The sequence below is a fragment of the Pelophylax lessonae genome, assembly GCF_965119305.1.
Source record: "Pelophylax lessonae genome assembly, chromosome: 2".
Taxonomy (NCBI): Eukaryota; Metazoa; Chordata; class Amphibia; order Anura; family Ranidae; genus Pelophylax; species Pelophylax lessonae.
Genome location: NC_138769.1, coordinates 167,935,362 through 167,956,649, shown reverse-complemented (window position 1 = coordinate 167,956,649; position 21,288 = coordinate 167,935,362).

Below are 21,288 nucleotides of genomic sequence, written 5' to 3'. Positions count from 1 at the left end.
GGAAGAAAGAGGGAGGTAGAAGGGGAGGGGGGAAAGAAAAAAATAAAATGTCACATCACCCATGCACCCCTCACTCTCACCCTCTATAAGGGCAATGACTCTGGACTAAAAGAGTGTCCCATAAATGATTCAATCCATGGCTCCCATATTTGTGAAATGTTATTATTATTTTTTTTTTTCATTTTGCCTAGCAGTCCATTTTTTCAAAGACCATTACTTTACAAACTTGGTGTTTGACTTTAGCAAAGGGGATGGTCAGGATCCTCCATGCATTTACCTTACCAATCTTTGCTGCCATAAAAATACATGTAACTAGTCTAAACTGAGTATTAGTACATTCCTAGGGGTGTCTGTTCAAAATGATTATAGAAGGGTTCTTATTAAATTTAAAGGATTTACTTTATAGAGCATTTGATAGACCCTATTCCAAAATCTTTTTTCTGGAAATCCCACCAAATATGTTCAAAATATAAGTCCATATGGCATCCTCAAAAACACTTAGGAGACTGGGTTGGAATTGCACAGTAAATTCTAAAGGGGACAAGGTACCACCAAAGGAGGACCTTATAGTTGGCCTCAACAGCTAACACTTGGCGTGAAACTCTTGACACATTTGTTCACATTTGAACCAAGTCCTCCTCTGATGTGTGGCTTCCTAATTTATCATCTCACTTGACCATGTAGGAGGGGAGTGTAGTCACTGTCTAAGAGCACAAGGATATGAGGCCTGGATATCTAAGCTTGTTCAAGCGTGCATATTTAAAAGCAGCGAAAGAGGAACGATCAGTAGCATTTTGGTTTCATGATGGTAAAAAATTATTCATTTTCAGGTACTGGAAGATGTTGCTGAATTCAAACTTACATCTATTTTTAAAGTTTCAAATGGAAGAGTGTCTGAATCAGTCAAAAACTGGGTGATTCGGTATAAGCCATGCTGGAACCATGTGCGAAATACAGATGGGGATGTAGAACCTGCTGTTAAAACATGGTTGCCCAACATTGAAAGCAAAGGGGTATGGGGCAATATCAGTCTATGTTTAGGATTTAAAAATTTAAATTTATTGTAAAGGTTTTTTTTTTTTTTTTTAAATAACAAACATGTTATACTTACCTGCTCTGTGTAAGAGTTTTGCACAGAGCAGCCCCGATCCTCCTATTCTGGGGTGCCCTGGCATCGCTTCTGGCTCCTCCTCTTCATCGGGTGCCCCCACGGAGAGCTGCTTTCCATGGGGGCACCTGTGTGGGCGTGCTCCTGAGTCCTGCTGCCATTGACACAGACAGCAGGACTCCGCCGCCCCCCCCCCCCCGCTCTCGTGTCACTGGATTTGATTGACAGAAGCAGGAGCTAATGGGGCCAATGAGGACCTGAGACAGCGTCTGGAGCTGCTGGGCTCATGCTTGTCGCTGGAACATTCAGGTTCAGGAAAGAATAATGCAGGGTCTGGGGGGCAGCTGCAAACAAGAAAGTTTTTCACCTTAATGCATATGCATTAAGGTGAAAAACCTTAAGACTTTACAACTCCTTTAAGTTGTCTTACACAAGGTGTGTTTCATAATTGGACACAATAGCAGTCCCCTTTCCCTACAATTTAGCCAAAAGAGATAGAATTGCAAAATAAACTTCCAGGGAGACCCACAAGAGGACCCCTTCAGGGGACTGCCAATGTGCCAGCTGACAAAGCTGGGCCGCTTGGTAGTATAAAACAAGCAGAACAGTGCACTTGTTCATAAACAAACCTTATATGTGTTCATAAGATAGATCCACATAAAAACTGAATAGTGAAATACACCATTATTATGAAGAAACAATCAAAGTATTATATAAAAAGGAATATAGAAACATTAAAAAAGGAAAAAAATAAAAGATCCAAAAAATGTACTCAAAAGTTCAAATGCGAAAAATCAATCCGCAAAATGTTGAATGTATTCCTTCATCCAGCGATATATAACAATCCTTGAGAAAGCTTTGACAATAGGACAGAACCACCAGCAGCAGGTGAAATGGCTGCTCACCTTACGGAAAGACCACTTGGTCAAAACATGCTTAGTCTCCCTCCCTGGATCACCAGATAAATCCACTGATCAATCTCTGTGGGTATTCAGGATCCTCACTTCCAGTATTGGTGAATTACATAAGCAGGATCATAGGCAGAGCAGGCTGGCTGGTACTTGTGGTGCCCCACTGCAGATGTCAGCAGGGCAGCAAGGACTGTTGCATAGATTGGGCAAGTAAAGCAGACCAGGCAGTAACAGAGAGTCTGATAACAGAGTCAGGCAAAGGCATTATCTGGACCAGCGGGTCACAAACACATAGCTCAGAGTTCAATACAGAACAGAATCACAGGGGAGAAAGTAGAGTCAGAGCAAGCTAGATCATACATGGTAATCCAAGAAACAAATACAAGCTAAGTCAAGCAAGAGCACAGTAGGTAGTATCTGTTATTACAAGCCGTGGTAGTATTGTCATAAAAGGGGGTGGCCTAGATCCCCATTAGCTTTAGATCTACATAAAATAGTCTAAGCCACTTGGGAGAAAGTACAATTTCAAACAAATCGTAGAATAGGCCTCTGTATAGCATTAAAGCGGAGTTCCGGGCAGAGAAACGATTTTTTTCTGAACATACCCCCAGGACAGTCAGGGCTAGCACATTCCACAATGGCTAGCCTCTGATCTGTCCCAGTTCGCACTTACCTGTAAGAAGAAATACTTACTTAGAAATTTTCTTCCACAGCGTTTCCATCTCGGTTGTGGGCAGCTGAAGCCGGCGCGGTCCTCTTCTCTGTCTTCTTCCGCGTCTTCGTGTCCCAGAATGCACTGCACCGGCCCCTCTCGTCACTTCCGGTGCGGCGCCGCATTCCTAAACAGCTTATGGGCATGCCCAGAAGCTGTTTAGCAGGGGAATGCGGCGTCGCCCGGAAATGACGAGCGGGGCCGGTGCCGTCGCATTGATTCCTGGGAGCTATGACGTTTAGCTCCCAGGAATCATCGCGAGGCAGGAAGTGACGGGGTGAGCCTCGGCGCTGGAGGAGGAAGCTGTCATAGGTGAGTATTTACGATCTTCAATAAAAAGGTGAGTAAACAAAAAAAAAAAAAATAACTATCCAATTCCTTTTCAGGTGAGGCATACCTAGCGGAGGGGCACAAAAAAAAAATCTTTTTTGTGCCCGGAACTCCGCTTTAAGTCGTTAAGATGGAATAGGAACAAGGAGAACCTGGGCAAAATAAAAATGTTGGTAATAGCATCACCCTCACCACCATAGTCCTGCCTAACGAGGAGATATTGTGTTTTTTTCAAGATGTGAGAAGCGCGTTCAAGTAAACAGCAGGTAGTTCACTTATAACATAGCGTAAGTCAGAGTGAGATGGACTCCCAGTTAGGGCAAGGAGGAGGATGTTCAAGAGAAGCCAAAGAAAAGTTGGAGGGCATGCATTGTTTCTGTGGGTAAGAAGATGTTTAGGGCTTTTGATTTAGTTTCATTAACCACTTCAGCTCCAGAAGATTTACCCCCTTCATGCGGCACTGTACCCAAATAAAATTGATTTCCTTTTTCCCCCCACAAATAGAGCTTTCTTTTGGTGGTATTTGATCACCTCTGCATTTTTATTTTTTGCACTATAAACAAAAAAATGCAGACAATTTAAAAAAATAAATACATTTTATTTTCCGCTATAAAACATATTCATTAAAGAGTGAAACAAAACAATCAAATTTCTTCATAAATTTAGGCCAATATGTATTTTGCTACATATTTTTGGTAAAAAATCCCAATAAGCCTACAGTATATTGATTGGTTTGCATAAAAGTTATAGTGTCTACAAACTATGGGATATATTTATGGAAATTGCATTTATTTTTTTAAGCTCAAGATTGTGAGAGGAGATTCAACAGTCCTGTCAGTCCTTGCACAAGTGTCTGTCTTTGTACAAGTGCGGCAGGGAGATAAGAGCGTTAATCTCGCATTTCATTTTAGATTGCTGATTGGCTGAATCACCCGGACAAGCTCCCTTTCACTGTGAGAGCCTGTTGCCACCTCCTGGAGTTGGTGAGAGAGCAGATGACCTGCCTTTACATTGCTATCAGAAACTGAGCCATTAAGTGCAGGACATTTAGTGCACCAAATGCATACCTCACTTTCCCCAAACCTACCTACTACCCTCTTATCAACCCTGTGCTGTAGTTGTACTGTAGATGTCATGACATCTGGACAGAATCCATGGCACCTCTTGTTAACACTGTACAGCACCTCCCAACACTTTACTACATGTAGGTTAAAAAGACTATTATGAAGTGCACTGATGATTCTTAAACGGGGCCCCGACGATCGCCGTCAGAAGACCAACTTTAAAGTGGAAGTTCAGCCAAAACAAACTCTAAATCTACTCGTAGCCACATTCTAATACTAATCTAAAACTAATCTAACTAACCTGTAAAGAAGAAATCGCTATATATACCATTTCTGAAGCCGATCAAGTCTATTCTCCAAGGGCGGTGCTTTGTGTATGAGAGAACAAACAACAGCTGGGAACATAAGGGTTACTATGGGGCTTCTGTTGTTTGCTGCCTCCCCTTCACACACCTACACATTGAAACCACTGCTGACAGCTCAAGTACAGTAATTTTATTTCTTTACAGGGCTAGAAAGATTAGGTTTAGAATGTGGTTGCGAGTAGATTTAGAGTTAGTTAAGTTATGTCTGAACTTCTACTTTAAGGACTGGCCCTCTAATCAATCCAGGCACATTTTCTTCTCCCCCCTGCCATTTTTTAGTATTTAACAACTTCAATACCCAACACTTACAACCCCCCCCCCCTTTCCTACCCAGCCCAATTTTCAGCTTACAGCGCTGTCATTTCAATGCCTTTCAAAGCCACCCATGCAACACTATACCATAATGAAATTGCTCTCATTTTTAAGAAAGACTGAGCTTTTTTTTTTTTACTCTTTTGGTATTATTTAATTACCACTGTTTTTTTTTTTTTGTATTTTGTTTTTTGCTATATAAACAAAAAATGCAGAACATTTTAAAATAAAAAATGTTTTTCTTTGTTTCTGTTATAAAATTTTGCAAAAAAACAAAATTTAGGCCAAAATTTATTCTGGTACATTTCTTTGATAAAAATAATCTTTTTTATTACAATTCTTTGGAAAATGAAGAAAGTAAATAAAATTTAGATTTGCTTTACATTTTTTTTTTACATACTGTAACCAGAGCAATACAGCATCATCATATGACTGGTGTGGCAGTAATCGAGGACACTGACATTTTAATATTTTATTGAAATTTGTTACATTTTTTTTCTTTTTTTTACTATTTTATATGTGATTTGCCCTAGCTATCACATGGTACAGGTCCACTGTGATTGGCCTCTGTACCATGAGATTACTGTGACCAACCACTAAGATCACAATAGTACACGCTGAATGGCAATGAATGAATACCGTTATGTACTACTGACATGTGATTCGTCACAAAAATCACATGATACTTGGGCCAGCCCGGTACCATAATCTGCCTTTCACTGTGTCCGGAAGACACAGTGGGTGACAGATCGCGGCACTGCATGCCCCCTAGGGTGTGCATGAGGCGGGCAAGTGGAAAGACATCACAAGACATGCTCCCAGGATAATAGCGGTCCTGCCTGGTCACCATTTCACAATAGGCCAGACGGGATGAGGTTAACATAAGAATAGTGCCTACCCATTCAGTTTAGGCCTAGCATAGCCACCATTAGTGCACACTGGCAGTGTAGTTCCTGCAGTTTGATAGATTACATCTAACTATAACCTCAACTATAGTTGAGAAAGGTGTGATCTACTGAGGGGGCCTTTCACATGACCATGATAATAGATGGCAGTTACAGAAAGGGACTGTATTGATTGGCCTACATAATAAACATGGTCGTCTGAGGCCAGAAAGTACTTGCAATACTTGCATGTTACTCTTACCTAAGATGTATCCAATGCAAGACCTTACCAATCAGAACTAACCCATAGACCATCTTCAGAGTCAGGGACCACCAAAGACTAACACGTCTCAATAGTAGCTAACGTCCTAGTGGAGAAGTTCTTTGTCCATTACGATTTGCCTCAGCACATCCATTCTGACCAATGGAACTTTGAGAGCAGACTTATTAAGAGATTGTTAGATATTCTGGGCACCCTCAGGGGGACCCTCAACTAGAAAGATTCAATTGCACTCTTCTGGACATGCTTGGAACTCTCCCTATTGAAAAAGAAGCAACATTGGAGTAGACAAATAGCCCGTATAATTCATGCTTAATATAGCACTAAAAAAATGTCATTGTAAATGGTGATGTTTGGGAGGGAAGCCCAGCTTCCTGTTGATCTAGCTTTTGGCACTCCTTCAGACCAAATGTCAATGACTTCCCATGAGGATATCTTGATTGCCTAAGGAAGAACTTAAGAACAGCATATGAAAAGGCTCTAGAGGCATCAGATGCTCGGGGTCAACAGAATAAACTTTAGCTTGAAAAAAAGCACGAAAGACCACCTACCTGAGTACTGGTAAGAAATCTGGGAGTTCCTAGAAAACACAAGCTAGCTGATTTCTGAAAAGTCTCAACCCTATATTTTCTGCAAACAGTTTCTTTGCCTGTCTGCCTACCAAATCCTTCCAGAAGGAAAGAGGTCCAGTAAAAATCTGGCACCAAAATCATCTCTTGCCCACAGCTGACGCCATTCGAGTGCCTGAAAAAACGGATTCCAATCCAACATATACTGCATCCTGAAGGTCCCATCCCCTAAATTGTTCCCAAAACACAATTCTAACCTCAGAGGTGAAGGGTGAAGAGGAGGAGGAAATGAGCACAGACTGGTTGTGGCTTCTCTCATCTGCCATTTGTTACATCCCCCTGGTCGAAGGAACAGATCCAGTATTCTCCAGGCTTGAGACCCAAGAACTGTGATGTCAGAGCCTAAAATTGGAGGTATCAGAAGAGATTACAATGTCACCATCAGATGAAGAGCATGCAGAGACTGAAGCAATGACTAAAGAGTCAATAAGGGAAATAGAGGAAATAGAGCCTCTTGAACTTTAGGAGTTACAAGCAAAATGCAGCATTCAACTACCTAGAAAGACTGACATATGACACATTGGGGAAAAGTTCTGAGGAAATAATTTATACTACTCAATGAACTAATGATAAGTAAGCCCTCCTTACTGCAAGTTATGTATGAGGTAACCTGCACTCACCCCCTGACACTCCTATGTAGGTGTAAGTTGATTTTTCCCCTCCTGACAATTGGTAGGCACCCTGGTTGAATTGCATGTTAACCCAAATTTATATGTAGTAATCTGTTCAGACTTCCTTATAACATGGATGTTGCATTTTTTAAGAACTCTAAATTTAAGGTGATTGTAAACCTTCTTTTCTTTTAAAATAATAAACATGTCATACCTACCTTCTCTGTGCAATGGTTTTGCACTGAGCAGCCCCAATCCTCCTTTTCTGGGGTCCCCGCTGTAACTTCTGGCTCCTTCTCTTCTCATGTGCCACCGTAGGAATTCACTTCCTATGTTGGCACACCTGCAACACCTTCAGGCTCAATTCATACCACCTCCATAATACCCCCTTATCAGCCCTGTGCTGTGGTTATACCACACTGCCATCACATCTGTACTGCATCCACGGCACCTCTTGCTAACACTGTATGGCATGTCACAACACTTTACTGCATTCAGGTCAAAAAGACTAACATCAAGTGCACTAACGCTTCTTGAAGGGCCCCAATGATAGCCCCTTCAATTAATCTCCCAGTACATTCCCTTTGTCCCCTTCGCCCCTTTTTATAATTTTAATAAGGACTGTGCCTACCCAGTCAGTTTAGGCTCAGCATAGCCACCATTAGTGCACACTGGCAGTATAGTTCCTGCAGTTTGGTAGATCAAATCTTTTTACTGCTGCACTTCAGTAGGGATGATCGAACTTTTGAAAAGTTTGGTTCGACCAGAACACCCGAATTTCCCAAAAGTTCGGTTCGGATTTCAGAACCCCATTGAAATCAATGGGACCCGAACTTCGGTAATCAAAAAACACAATTTTTAAGCCCTAAAACCCAATAAATGCCCCTAAAAAGTGCCTAGGGTTCTGGGTCATGCCCCATTAACTATTAATCACACAAAAAAAGTTCTTAAAAATTGTCATTTTTGATAAAAAAAAGCCAATTATTGAAAAAAAAAAAAGAGAGATTTTTTTGATTTTGACTTTGGATTTAGTATCTGGGGGGTCTAAAAAGTGTACATGTGAAGTTTCAGCTCTGTAGCATGTCCAGAACCATGAAAAAAAAAAAAAGATAATTTTTCAGTAGAACAGGGATGTGGCACCCTCCTTTTACACCTATATGATCTTTTTTTCTGGTTCTGGACATGCTACAGAGCTGAAACTTCACAGGTACACCTTTTAGACCCCCCAGACACAAAATCACACAAAAAAGTTCTTAAAAATTGTCATTTTTGATAAAAAGCCAATTATTGAAAAATTAAAAAAAAAAAAAAAAAAAAGAGATTTTTTGATTTTTACTTTGGATTTCCTATCTGGGGGGGGGGGTCTAAAAAGTGTACATGTGAAGTTTCAGCTCTGTAGCATGTCCATAACCATAAAAAAAAGATTGTTTGTATTAGAAAACTTTCAGCACAGGAGTATGGCTTCACTGCTGTAACACCTTGCCGGTTTAATAGAAGGCATTTTTTTGGGTTCTTTGCAGTCAGGAAAAACATCTGAACTTGTGTATAGTGGTACTGTGCACAAGTTCTGATGTTTTGCCTGCCTCCAAAAACCCCCAAAAAATGCCAGCAAAAACACACCTGGGCATTTTTTTTTTTGACGCTAGCGTTTTTTTTGGCATTTTTTGGGGTTCTTTTGAGGCAGGCAAAACATCTGAACTTGTGTATAGTGGTGCATATACACACATACATATATTTATATACACACCTAGACATATATAGGTGTGATAGTAGCAGAAATATATGCTTGCGCTAATGAAATCATTTACAGTAATATATTTCTGCTACTATCACACCTATGTATGGCTAGGTGTCTATATACATATAATTATGTGTGTATATATACCACTATACACAAGTTCAGATGTTTTGCCTGCCTCAAAAGAATCCCAAAAAATGCCAAAAAAACGCTAGCGTAAAAAAAAATGCCCAGGTGTGTTTTTGCTGGCATTTTTTGGGAGTTTTGGAGGCAGGCAAAACATCAGAACTTGTGCACAGTACCACTATACACAAGTTCAGATGTTTTTCCTGACTGCAAAGAACCCAAAAAAATGCCTGCTTTGAAACCGGCAAGGTGTGAAAACCGAGGAGAGAAGCTAACCCCCTGAGCTGAAAGTTTTCTAATGCAAACAATCCTTTTTTTTCTGGTTCTGGACATGCTACAGAGCTGAAACTTCACAGGTACACCTTTTAGACCCCCCAGACACAAAATCACACAAAAAAGTTCTTAAAAATTGTCATTTTTGATAAAAAAAGCCAATTATTGAAAAAATTACAAAAAAAATAGATTTTTTGATCTTTGGATTTCAGATCTGGGGGGTCTAAAAAGTGTACATGTGAAGTTTCAGCTCTGTAGCATGTCCAGAACAATAAAAAAAAGATTGTTTGTATTAGAAAACTTTCAGCACAAGAGTATGGCTTCACTGCTGTAACACCTTGCCAGTTTAATAGAAGGCATTTTTTTGGGTTCTTTGCAGTCAGGAAAAACATCTGAACTTGTGTATAGTGGTACTGTGCACAAGTTCTGATGTTTTGCCTGCCTCCAAAAACCCCCAAAAAATGCCAGCAAAAACACACCTGGGCATTTTTTTTTTGAAGCTAGCGGTTTTTTTTGGCATTTTTTTGGGTTCTTTTGAGGCAGGCAAAACATCTGAACTTGTGTATAGTGGTATATATACACACATACTTATATGTATATAGACACCTAGCCATATATAGGTGTGATAGTAGCAGAAATATATTACTGTAAATGATTTCATTAGCGCAAGCATATATTTCTAGGCTACTATCACACCTATATATGTCTAGGTGTGTATATAAATATATGTATGTGTGTATATACACCACTATACACAAGTTCAGATGTTTTGCCTGCCTCAAAAGAACCCCAAAAAATGCCAAAAAAACGCTAGCGTCAAAAAAAAAATGCCCAGGTGTGTTTTTGCTGGCATTTTTTGGGGGTTTTTGGAGGCAGGCAAAACATCAGAACTTGTGCACAGTACCACTATACACAAGTTCAGATGTTTTTCCTGACTGCAAAGAACCCAAAAAAATGCCTTCTATTAAACCGGCAAGGTGTTACAGCAGTGAAGCCATACTCCTGTGCTGAAAGTTTTCTAATACAAACAATCTTTTGTTTTATGGTTCTGGACATGCTACAGAGCTGAAACTTCACATGTACACGTTTTAGACCCCCCAGATCTGAAATCCAAAGTAAAAATCAAAAAATCTCTTTTTTTTTTAAATTTTTTCAATAATTGGCTTTTTTATCAAAAATGACAATTTTTAAGAACTTTATTTTGTGTGATTTTGTGTCTGGGGGGTCTAAAAGGTGTACCTGTGAAGTTTCAGCTCTGTAGCATGTCCAGAACCAGAAAAAAAAAAGGATTGTTTGTATTAGAAAACTTTCAGCTCAGGGGGTTAGCTTCTCTCCTCGGTTTTCACACCTTGCCGGTTTCAAAGCAGGCATTTTTTTGGGTTCTTTGCAGTCAGGAAAAACATCTGAACTTGTGTATAGTGGTACTGTGCACAAGTTCTGATGTTTTGCCTGCCTCCAAAAACTCCCAAAAAATGCCAGCAAAAACACACCTGGGCATTTTTTTTTTGACGCTAGCGTTTTTTGGCATTTTTTGGGGTTCTTTTGAGGCAGGCAAAACATCTGAACTTGTGTATAGTGGTATATATACACACATAATTATATGTATATAGACACCTAGCCATATATAGGTGTGATAGTAGCAGAAATATATTACTGTAAATGATTTCATTAGCGCAAGCATATATTTCTGCTACTATCACACCTATATATGTCTAGGTGTGTATATAAATATATGTATGTGTGTATATACACCACTATACACAAGTTCTGATGTTTTGCCTGCCTCCAAAAACCCCCAAAAAATGCCAGCAAAAACACACCTGGGCATTTTTTTTTGACGCTAGCGTTTTTTTTGGCATTTTTGGGGGTTCTTTTGAGGCAGGCAAAACATCTGAACTTGTGTATAGTGGTATATATACACACATAATTACATGTATATAGACACCTAGCCATATATAGGTGTGATAGTAGCAGAAATATATTACTGTAAATGATTTCATTAGCGCAAGCATATATTTCTGCTACTATCACACCTATATATGTCTAGGGGTATATACCCCCTATACACATGTTCAGATGTCATGTCTGACATCAAACATGTCCTCAAAAAAGCACTGGCAGTGGCAGCCCCTGCAGCATGAAAAATGCTTGGCTGGTGAGAAGCCATATTCCAGTTCCGAAGCAATTCAGAGAAATGATAATTTCTCTATAGCGGTCACCCTGCTATGGAAGGGTTTTGTCACCCTTCCATAGCAGTCACTGTCAGTTAACCCTACACTACACTACGGTCCCCTTACACTTAACACTTTCCCTACAGAAACTAAATTTTTGAAGCTAACTTAAGTGTAAAGGAGCACTCTAACTACACTAGATATCCCTTTCCTCACACTAATAAATGCTAAATGACACTTTTAAAGTAAAATTAACAGAACTACTTCCACTCTCTTCCATGTCCAGTATAACAATGCTAGGAATATGGCGGGGGCGATCTTATATACTGGGGGGTGTATTCACTAATGATTGGTCTAGGGACCCCCTAGTCACTCCAATCAAATTCCTAGCATTGATATGAAGAGTAAAGTGCGCTGATCTGTGATATGCTGCTGCCAGATGAAAAAATATGTGATAGAATAATTAATGGTGCGCTATATCAAAAATTATAAAGTGTGTATTCCAATCAATACAAAAACAATTCCAAATATAAACAAAATATATATACAGAAATGGTGAAGAAAAGTCCCACGACACAACTGTGTCAATAGTGAGACCACCAACAGTGATGGTGACAAGTGAATGTGTCTTCTGTACAATACAAATCAAAATGTAAATAAACGGTGTATAAGTCCCAACACAATTGAATCAATGGTGAAACCACCAACAATGGTGAGGTGCTGACAGGTGATGGTTAATTCGCTTTGTGAATTGAAGTTCCCTCCACCTGCTGGAAAGCCTCCTTACCGGACGGAATAGGGTAAGTGCTTTTCTATAGTGAAAATAAACAATCCTGGTGCCCAAACTGAACAAAGTGCTCCCAGCCGTGCATTCACAAGGGCCCGTCAGGCCTCTTACCAGATCAAATGGGTATATCAAGCACTGCTCACTGCCCTCAGGTTCAACCGATATTGGTAGCCACAATGGATGTAGAACTCATATGTCACTCCACTGTTCACATTCGGGTAGGTTTCTGTGTTCAGATAGTACTCATGGCCACTTGTTATGGGTGATTAAGAGGATCATTTCGCTCCAGCATTAACATGTAAAAGAATAACTGCCCATAGTGCATTACCCTTGATATTGCTTTAATGAATAAAAATTGCACTTACATGTATGCGGAATGGATTTCACATAAAGATACAAAGCGTTGAGGGATTCCTAAATGCCTGGGTCCGGCTGCAGCTCGGATCCTAAGCGACGTGGTGACGGCACGCCTCCTGCCTGACGCGTTTCCGCCGATTGGCTATCTTCAGAGAAAGGAGGTTCTCGCGCGCCATCACTTCCGTCCTTTTATTCTAAAGGGAGCCGCGTCACTTCCGGTGTCTGCAGAGGAGGCGCCGGAAGTCTCTTACGGGTTCCTCGGCTTCAAATTATTAAATATATCTTAATATCCATAACAGTAATCAAATCTGGAAGTGGTTTAGTGATATTTGAAATGGAAAGGTTCCTCTTTAATACTTTTAGTACATCGCAAGTGACTGTATATCTCCTCATTCTCGATCTCTCTACCGTTAAAATTCAACTATTTAATGTTGGATGTACTTTAAACTCTCAATAAGGAGTATAGTCTATCCACATTTATAATTGGGATAAAATCTTACATAGATATCTCTATTTAAATGTCAACCTTGACACCGGAAGTGAAGGGTCCGATATTCCTATAACTAGGGATATGTTGACATATAGATATATATTTAAAATCTAAAGCTAAAATACAGCATAATACCTTTTAAAATATATATAAATGAATAAAACACCTCTATATAAAAAATACATTCTGTAAAATAAAAATTCCTAGCATTCTCCTGCCCCCTCACTTGGCTTTTGCTAATGGTTCTGGTCCAATCACAGGCTTTTAAAGCCCATTTCCTGAAGCATTGCATTTTGGTCGGTTCTCGTTGCCGAATTCCGAACTTTTTGGGCAAAAAGTTCTAAATTCGGCCGAACCTCGAACACCCAATGTTCGGGCCGAACCGATGGTTGACCCGAACCGTTCGATCATCCCTACACTTCAGGTGGCTTTGTTACTGTTTATCCTGATGTGTATGTTATATATCTTACAGTACTTCAAATACTTACTTCTAGCAATCATATTGAGTGATAATACATTAAGTTTACTTTTATTACTAGCATTGGGCAAATGGTTCGGCCCGAGCATGAGTTTAGGCCGAACATTGGCTGTTCGCCCGTTTGGAATTGTTAGGGCGTTCGACTGTTTGTTCGGCCTAACGAATGACCAGAATGCACTGCGCCGCCACTCAGTGCATTGGAAGCCCTGATTGGCTGAAGCAATGAAAGCTTTACCCAGTCAGGGTACATAGCACTGTCAGAGCCATGATTGGACACTGTTATGATGACTCTATCCAATCATGGCTCACTGCTCTTAGTCCCACCCCACACTATAAAAACATTCTTCCCATAGTGGTCATTTGCAGTGGGGCATTGGCATGGAGAGAGATAGAGCAGGGCTCTGTTCAGTGCTACTAGCGAGTTAGTGTGCTATAGTGGGCTATTGTGATTCTATTGTGAGTGTAAAGTAGTGTGAATCTAGTGATAGTGCAGTGTGAGTATAGTGCCATGATTCATTTTTACTTTCGTGTCAATTTAGTGTGAATCTAGTGATAGTGCAGTGTAAGTGTAGTGTGACAATTCATTTTTACTTTAGTGTCATTTTATTTTGTCAGGGCAGGTTTCCTGCAGTATATTTCAGTGCGTTAGTGCATGTTTAATGCAGTATATTGCAGTGCGTTAGTGCACATTTACCGCAGTATATTGCAATGTGTTAGTGCACTTTTTTGTTTTTTTAATATACTTTATTTGAGTTTAGCAAAAAACAGTAACAAAATAAACTATAACCTGAACATGAATGCTTACAAAACTGGGGAAGGCCCAGTGAGCAGGCTATTAACTTTACACAGATTAGGTTAAGCGCAAAAGAGAGGGGAATCCCTCCAGGAGTCTTGAGGAAGGGTGAAGAAGAGGTGGGGGGAGAGGGAGAGGGGGAGTAGGGAGAGAAGGGTAGTCCTGCACAACTGACCACAAAGATGCATGTACACGTGTCCGCGATAAAATAAGGCTAAAGTTAGAATATATATCTGTGTGTGTTAAACTCAAATATATATAACTTATACACAATTCATAAACTAAAAATCCCACTTGACTAGCTCCCAATAAATTAATATTCACATGTGTCAATAATTAGATGATATCTCAACATAAAAATTGAATATCAACAATATTGAAAGTGTTCAGTGAATAATATAGCTGATAGATGATTGATGCTCCAAACCAATTGTGATAGAAAATTCAGAAAAAAAAATTGTGACAATTCAAAAAGATTGTGAAAATTTTGAGTCCATATATCCATATCTGTGCAAATTCTGTGCTTGCTCCAAACAAAAAAGTGCTCCACCACGTGCAGATGTGATAGTACAATGCACTCACCAGAGCCCCCAGGCCCCCAGTGACCAGTAGACATACAGTCAGGTCCATAAATATTGGGACATCAACATCAATTCTAATCTTTTTGGCTCTATACACCAACACAATGGATCTGAAATGAAACAAACAATATGTGCTTTAACTGCAGACTTTCAGCTTTAATTTGAGGGTATTTACATCCAAATCAGGTGAAGGAATTACAACAGTTTGTATATGTGCCTCACACTTTTTAAGGGACCAAAAGTAATGGGACAGATTAACAACCATAAATCAAACTTTCACTTTTAAATACTTGGTTGCAAATCCTTTGCAGTCAATTACAGTCTGAAGTCTGGAATGCATAGACATCACCAGATGCTGGGTTTCATCCCTGGGGATGCTCTGCCAGGCCTCTACTGAAACTGTCTTCAGTTCCTGCTTGTACTTGGGGCATTTCCCTTCAGTTTTGTCTTCTGCAAGTGAAATGCATGCTCAATCGGATTCAGGTCAGGTGATTGACTTGGCCATTGCATAACATTCCACTTCTTTCCCTTAAAAAACTCTTTGGTTGCTTTCGCAGTATGCTTCGGGTCATTGTCCATCTACACAGTGAAGCACTGTCCAATGAGTTCTGAAGCATTTGGCTGAATATGAGCAGATAATATTGCCCAAAACACTTCAGAATTCATCCTGTTGCTTTTGTCAGCAGTCACATCATCAATAAATACAAGAGAACCAGTTCCATTGGCAGCCATACATGCCCACGTCATGACACTACCACCACCATGCTTCACTGATGAGGTGGTATGCTTTGGATCATGAGAAGTTCCTTTCCTTCTCCATACTCTTCTCTTCCCATCACTCTGGTACTCATCTGGTACATCACTCTGATCTTGGTCTCATCTGTCCATTGGATGTTGTTCCAGAACTGTGAAGGCCTTTTTAGATGTTGTTTGGCAAACTCTAATCTGGCCTTCCTGTTTTTAAGGCCCACCAATGGTTTACATCTTGTGGTGAACCCTCTGTATTCACTCTGATGAAGTCTTCACTTGATTGTTGACTTTGACACACATACACCTACCTCCTGGAGAGTGTTCTTGATCTGGCCAACTGTTGTGAAGGGTGTTTTCTTCACCAGGGAAATAATTCTTTGGTTATCCACCACAGTTGTTTTCCATTATCTTCAGAGTTTTTTGGTGTTGCTGAGCTCACCGGTGTGTTCCTTCTTTTTAGGGATGTCCAAACAGTTGATTTAGCCCTACCTAATGTTTTTGCTATCTCTTTGATGGGTTTGTTTTGTTTTTTTCAGCCTAATGATGGCTTTCTTCAGTGATAGTGACAGCTTTTTGGATCTCATATTGAGAGTTGACAGCAGCAGATTCCAAATGCAAATAGCACACTTGAAATGAACTCTGGACCTTGTATCTGCTTCTTGTAAATGGAATAATGAGGGAATGTAAATACCCTCAAATTGAAGCTTAAAGTTTGTAGTTAAAGCACATCTTGTTTGTTTCATTTCAAATCCATTATAGAGACAAAAAGATTAGAATTGTCCCAATATTTATGGACCTGACTGTATAATCACTAGATGTGTTATACTCCTATAAATGACTGCTTCCTCTCATCAGGCATATGGTGTCAGCTTGCCTGGAAAACAAATAACATACTAATAGTGCAACACCGTTTATTTAAAATCCCAATATAATACAACAACTCTGCAGCAGATGCTCTTACATTAAAAAGTGCCCCGACCGGCACCAGCTCTGTGTGCAAAATAAATGCCGTATAGTCACCGTAAGATGATACAAGGAAATCACTATCCCTGCGGCTGACCTCAGCTCCTCAGCCAGCATGCGTTCCAGTGCTCCCGGAAGTGACACCAGATGATAGAGGCAGCAACCTGATCTTTATGCATTTCGTAACATAGGCATCATCAGGAAATCCAGTTGCCACCATTGTACCAGAGATCTATATAGTTAATGCCTCTATCCTATTGGTGGACAGCCAATCAATGTTCTCAAACAAATTTGTATCTATATCTTTAATCTATATAGGTAATGCCTCTATCCTATTAGTATCCACTAAAGTCAATTGGCGGTCCACCAATAGGATAGAGGCAGTAACTATATAGATCTCCAGTACAATGGCAGCAACTGGATTTCCTGATGATGCCTATGTGGCAAAATGCATAAAGCTCAGGTTGCTGCCTCTATCGTCTGGGACTAACCATTGGCGTCACTTCTGGGAGCACTGGAAAGCACGCCAGCTGAGGAGCTGAGGTCAGGCGCGGGGAGAGTGTTTTCCCTGTATCATCTTATGTTGACTATACAGTATTTCTTTTTGCACAAAGAGCTGGTGCCGGTTTGGGCACTTTTCAATGTAAGAGCAACTGCTGGAGAGTTGCTGTATTACATTGGGATTTTAAATAAATAGTGTTTCACTATTAGTATGTTATTTGTTATTTATAGCGCAAAAAAAGAAAAAGAGCAGAGGTGATCAAATACCACCACAATAAATCTCTATTTGTAGAAAAGAAAGGACAAAAATTGTATTTGGGTACAGTGTTGCACGACCACGCAATTGACAGTTAAAGTAACGCAGTGCCATATAGCAAAAACCATACCAGCAAAATACAGTAACAACCATATAGTTCATGTAACATATCAGCTGTAATGGTCTTCTTATTCTTAGAGAATTTATTGGAATAAATGTGGTAATGGAATTCTAGGTAAGTAAAGAAGAAAATGATCTAAACAATTGAAAATGGCCACTCCCAATGACCCAATAAGGTGTGTGTTAGGCATGGCGGGAAGTTTCCTCTGTACAACCAAGTAAATTACATCTTCTAATTAGGGATGTGCAAAACAATTCCATCTGTCAAAATATTTAAGAACTGTGGGCACTAACAGAACACTCGGCACCAAATCCTTTTAAGAAAGAGCAACATTTTATGCGGACCGCACCATACACCCCGGATCACACCAGGCCGCACACCCCTGGGCCAGTACAGGACCCCCAGGACAGGACAGGATGCCCAGGACAGGACGCCCAGGACAGGACCCCCAGGACGGGACAGGATCACTTACCCTGCCTGGACATCAGCGACGGCGGCGGTGACAGCGACGGCGGCTTCTGCGTCTCCTCCCTCCTCCTCCTCCATGCCCAATGGCATGGCTTCTCCTTTCAGCCAATTGGGAAACGGGTCTCAGAACCCGGTCTCATGGCCAGGAGGAGAATCCGTGTGACAATACAGAATTTTCATTCACTATTGTCACACAACTGGGTGGGCTCGGGGCGTCCTGCTCTGCGCCCAGAGCCCACCTTTTTTTTAGCCATGTGAGAGCCTCTGGCTCTAATCAAATGGCTAAAAAAAAAAATCCCATTGAACTCCATGTGTCCGGCGCCCCGCATGTAGAATAGGGGGCCGGACACAAGGATAGGGGGTGGCGCCCCTGTGCCCCATATAAACCAGCCGCCACTGGTTCTCTGTAATTCTCAAAAGCGAGAATCCACAGACAACCTCCTTGGGTCATTGGCATTGTGCTTCATGTAGCCTGTGCTGTCCTTTCCTGTGCCTTCCTCTTGTTTCCTCTATCACAAATCACAGTCAAAATTGAATTTTAAAGCTGAAGCTTTCCTCAAAAGCCACAAAGCATATAAATTAATTTAATAGCTGCAAAGGGTGGACCAACTCAATATTGAACCCTACGGACTAAGACTGGGATGCCATTAAAGTCCATGTGCGTGTAAAGGAAGGTGTCCCAATACTTTTGGCCAATATAGTGTACTTGTCCCTAATGAGTTTATTCAAATACACATGCAGATTGGATATCGACTTTTGCATACAGTGATACATATATTGAACATGTTTATGAGCATCTAGCAGAGAAGATTAAAATCACCATCTTGTTTATTACTATGTGTAGTTTACCACCTTTCAAGGGGGAAGACCCTTTGAAATTTACATTCTAAGAAGATTCATGATTATTTTTGAGCCCACAGGTTCACCAATATTATGGACGATGGCATTATACGATCCATGACAAATGATTAGCCTTATCACAGCTGTATGCAATTTCTGATGCATATTTTTGATATTCTTGTCTGATAACATAAGACACATTTATTAGTTTCTTATTGTGCCTTTGGAGGGAGGTATTTTATGTACACATACTATTTATGTTTGACCTCACAATGCACACACAGTAGGTGTTTGACTGTGCTGCTTCATGTATGAACTATTTGTCCCTTTTCTGGACATTTTTTTGTGATAGCAGTGTTAAAATCATATTTAGAACTCTTCTTGGGACATGTGGTGGGTGGGATTTTAATATGGATTTATTATACCATGGTATTTTTATGCATATTTTTGCACAATAAATGATTGTAAAATGGGAAATATTTATTTAGGTATTGATTGGTGGATTAGTTATTGGATTGTTCATACTGTATATCATTATAATCAAATATCCTTTGCAGTCTAAACAGTGGTTGGTGTTCAAATTTTGGTTTTTCAATTGCAAGGAACTCAGTTTCTTTTTTTTTTGTCTCTGGAATCATCTAATATATTCAACTTGAATAATAGTGATGTCACTGACTTAGAACTTGTATATGTCCAAAACACTGGCAATGAATACTGCCACAATCGTTCTGCTGGTTGGATAGAGGGGCAATATGACATTGTACACAGCACACTCTGGCAAGTAAATAATATCACAGTTTCCTTTAAAATTAACATATCTCCTCAACCCAGACTAAACTTGGACTTTCTGCATTCACAGACCACAGGTAATGGATCAGATCAGAATAAAAACAATGTGCTCATATCCAGTAATGACCCATATGTGAGCAACTGTTAATGGTCTTTTTTCATTAGCCTATACCTGCTGACACCAGCTGCTACCATCTGACTCTCAGGCAAGTCTACAAAATCCAGTTTTCCATATTAAAATAGGAAGTTTCATATTATATATTGGCTCACTCCCCACACTTCCGATATTAGCAGACCCTCTATGAATCACAATTCTGTTGTTTCATTATACAGTAATGAAGCTTAGTGTTTACCAGATCAGAACCCTGGTGACACACAAGCCTGCTGCCAAGACAGTAGGCTTTTAGTTCAGCAGTTATTGTTATTGTTAATGATAGCAATAGACATTCCCATTCTCCTAATTCATTTCTCAGTGTAAACAGCTTGTGTTTTCCAAATAAGAAGAAAACCGCATCTTTCAGCCAGGGAGAAAAATGTGCAATATAAATATATTTTTATTCAACAAATGTGTTGCCCAAATGCCATTCTAGCATTTTTTTGTTGTGCATTTCCATTATTTTATATTAAAAATCAAACATCCATTTTTGAAACACAATGAACCACACAAATACTCAAATAATGTTTTAAAGCTATTATTTTAAAAATACCGTACAGCTTGTTCACTATTGAAATATTTCTGTTTAAAAATTAAAGTTTTGTTTTTAATTGACATCAGGGTATGCCTGCAATGGGAAAGTGGGGACTTGTGGAACTCCTAGGCATTGTATATTGCATTTCAAGCATTGTATATTTTGATATACAGCTTTTGGACTTTGCTGGCACTGTGCAGAAACTGGCAAATAGTTACACAGGTGAAGGATTCATCAGTTCATTCCTGTTTTATCCCCAGCAACACCCCACTAGTTTGTGGCCAATACAAAAATTAGGCACTTTTGACTTTGTTCAAGGGTTTAAACCCCTATGATAACAACCGGAACTAAAGGGAGGTAAGTACTATACTATCAGATAGGCCTTTTGTATTGTAATAAATCTGCTTCTCTCCAGACCTCCCTACTTACAAACTGTTATGACAATTATCAACAATCCAATCCCATTTTGCTTATCAAAACTGATAAAAAGGTGGATGGAACAACTTTTCTCTCCCATTAACCTTTCTGAAATGACCTCCCAGAAGTCCACAGTGCCTATCACAGTGGCTCCTCCCTGCCATCTGACCCTTGCTTACCAGTCAAGTTGATGAAATGCATTTGGCAGAGCTTATGCACAGTGAGATCATCATGTTCCTGGGAAGACAATGGTGCAGCAAGGGTAGAAGTGTTGGAGCAGTTCTAGGTGCTCCTCCAGACCAAACAGTTGCAGCCATTTTACCCTATGTGCTGGGATAGCACTTTTTGTATTATGTATATATATATATATATATCCATTTGTTTCTTTAGTTAATAATAAATATGGTTACACTATGATTGTTCTTCCTTTGTGTTTCATATGTCATCCTCACATCCTCAAGCGTTGCTAGTGGTTATCGTCTGTGATAGAAGAT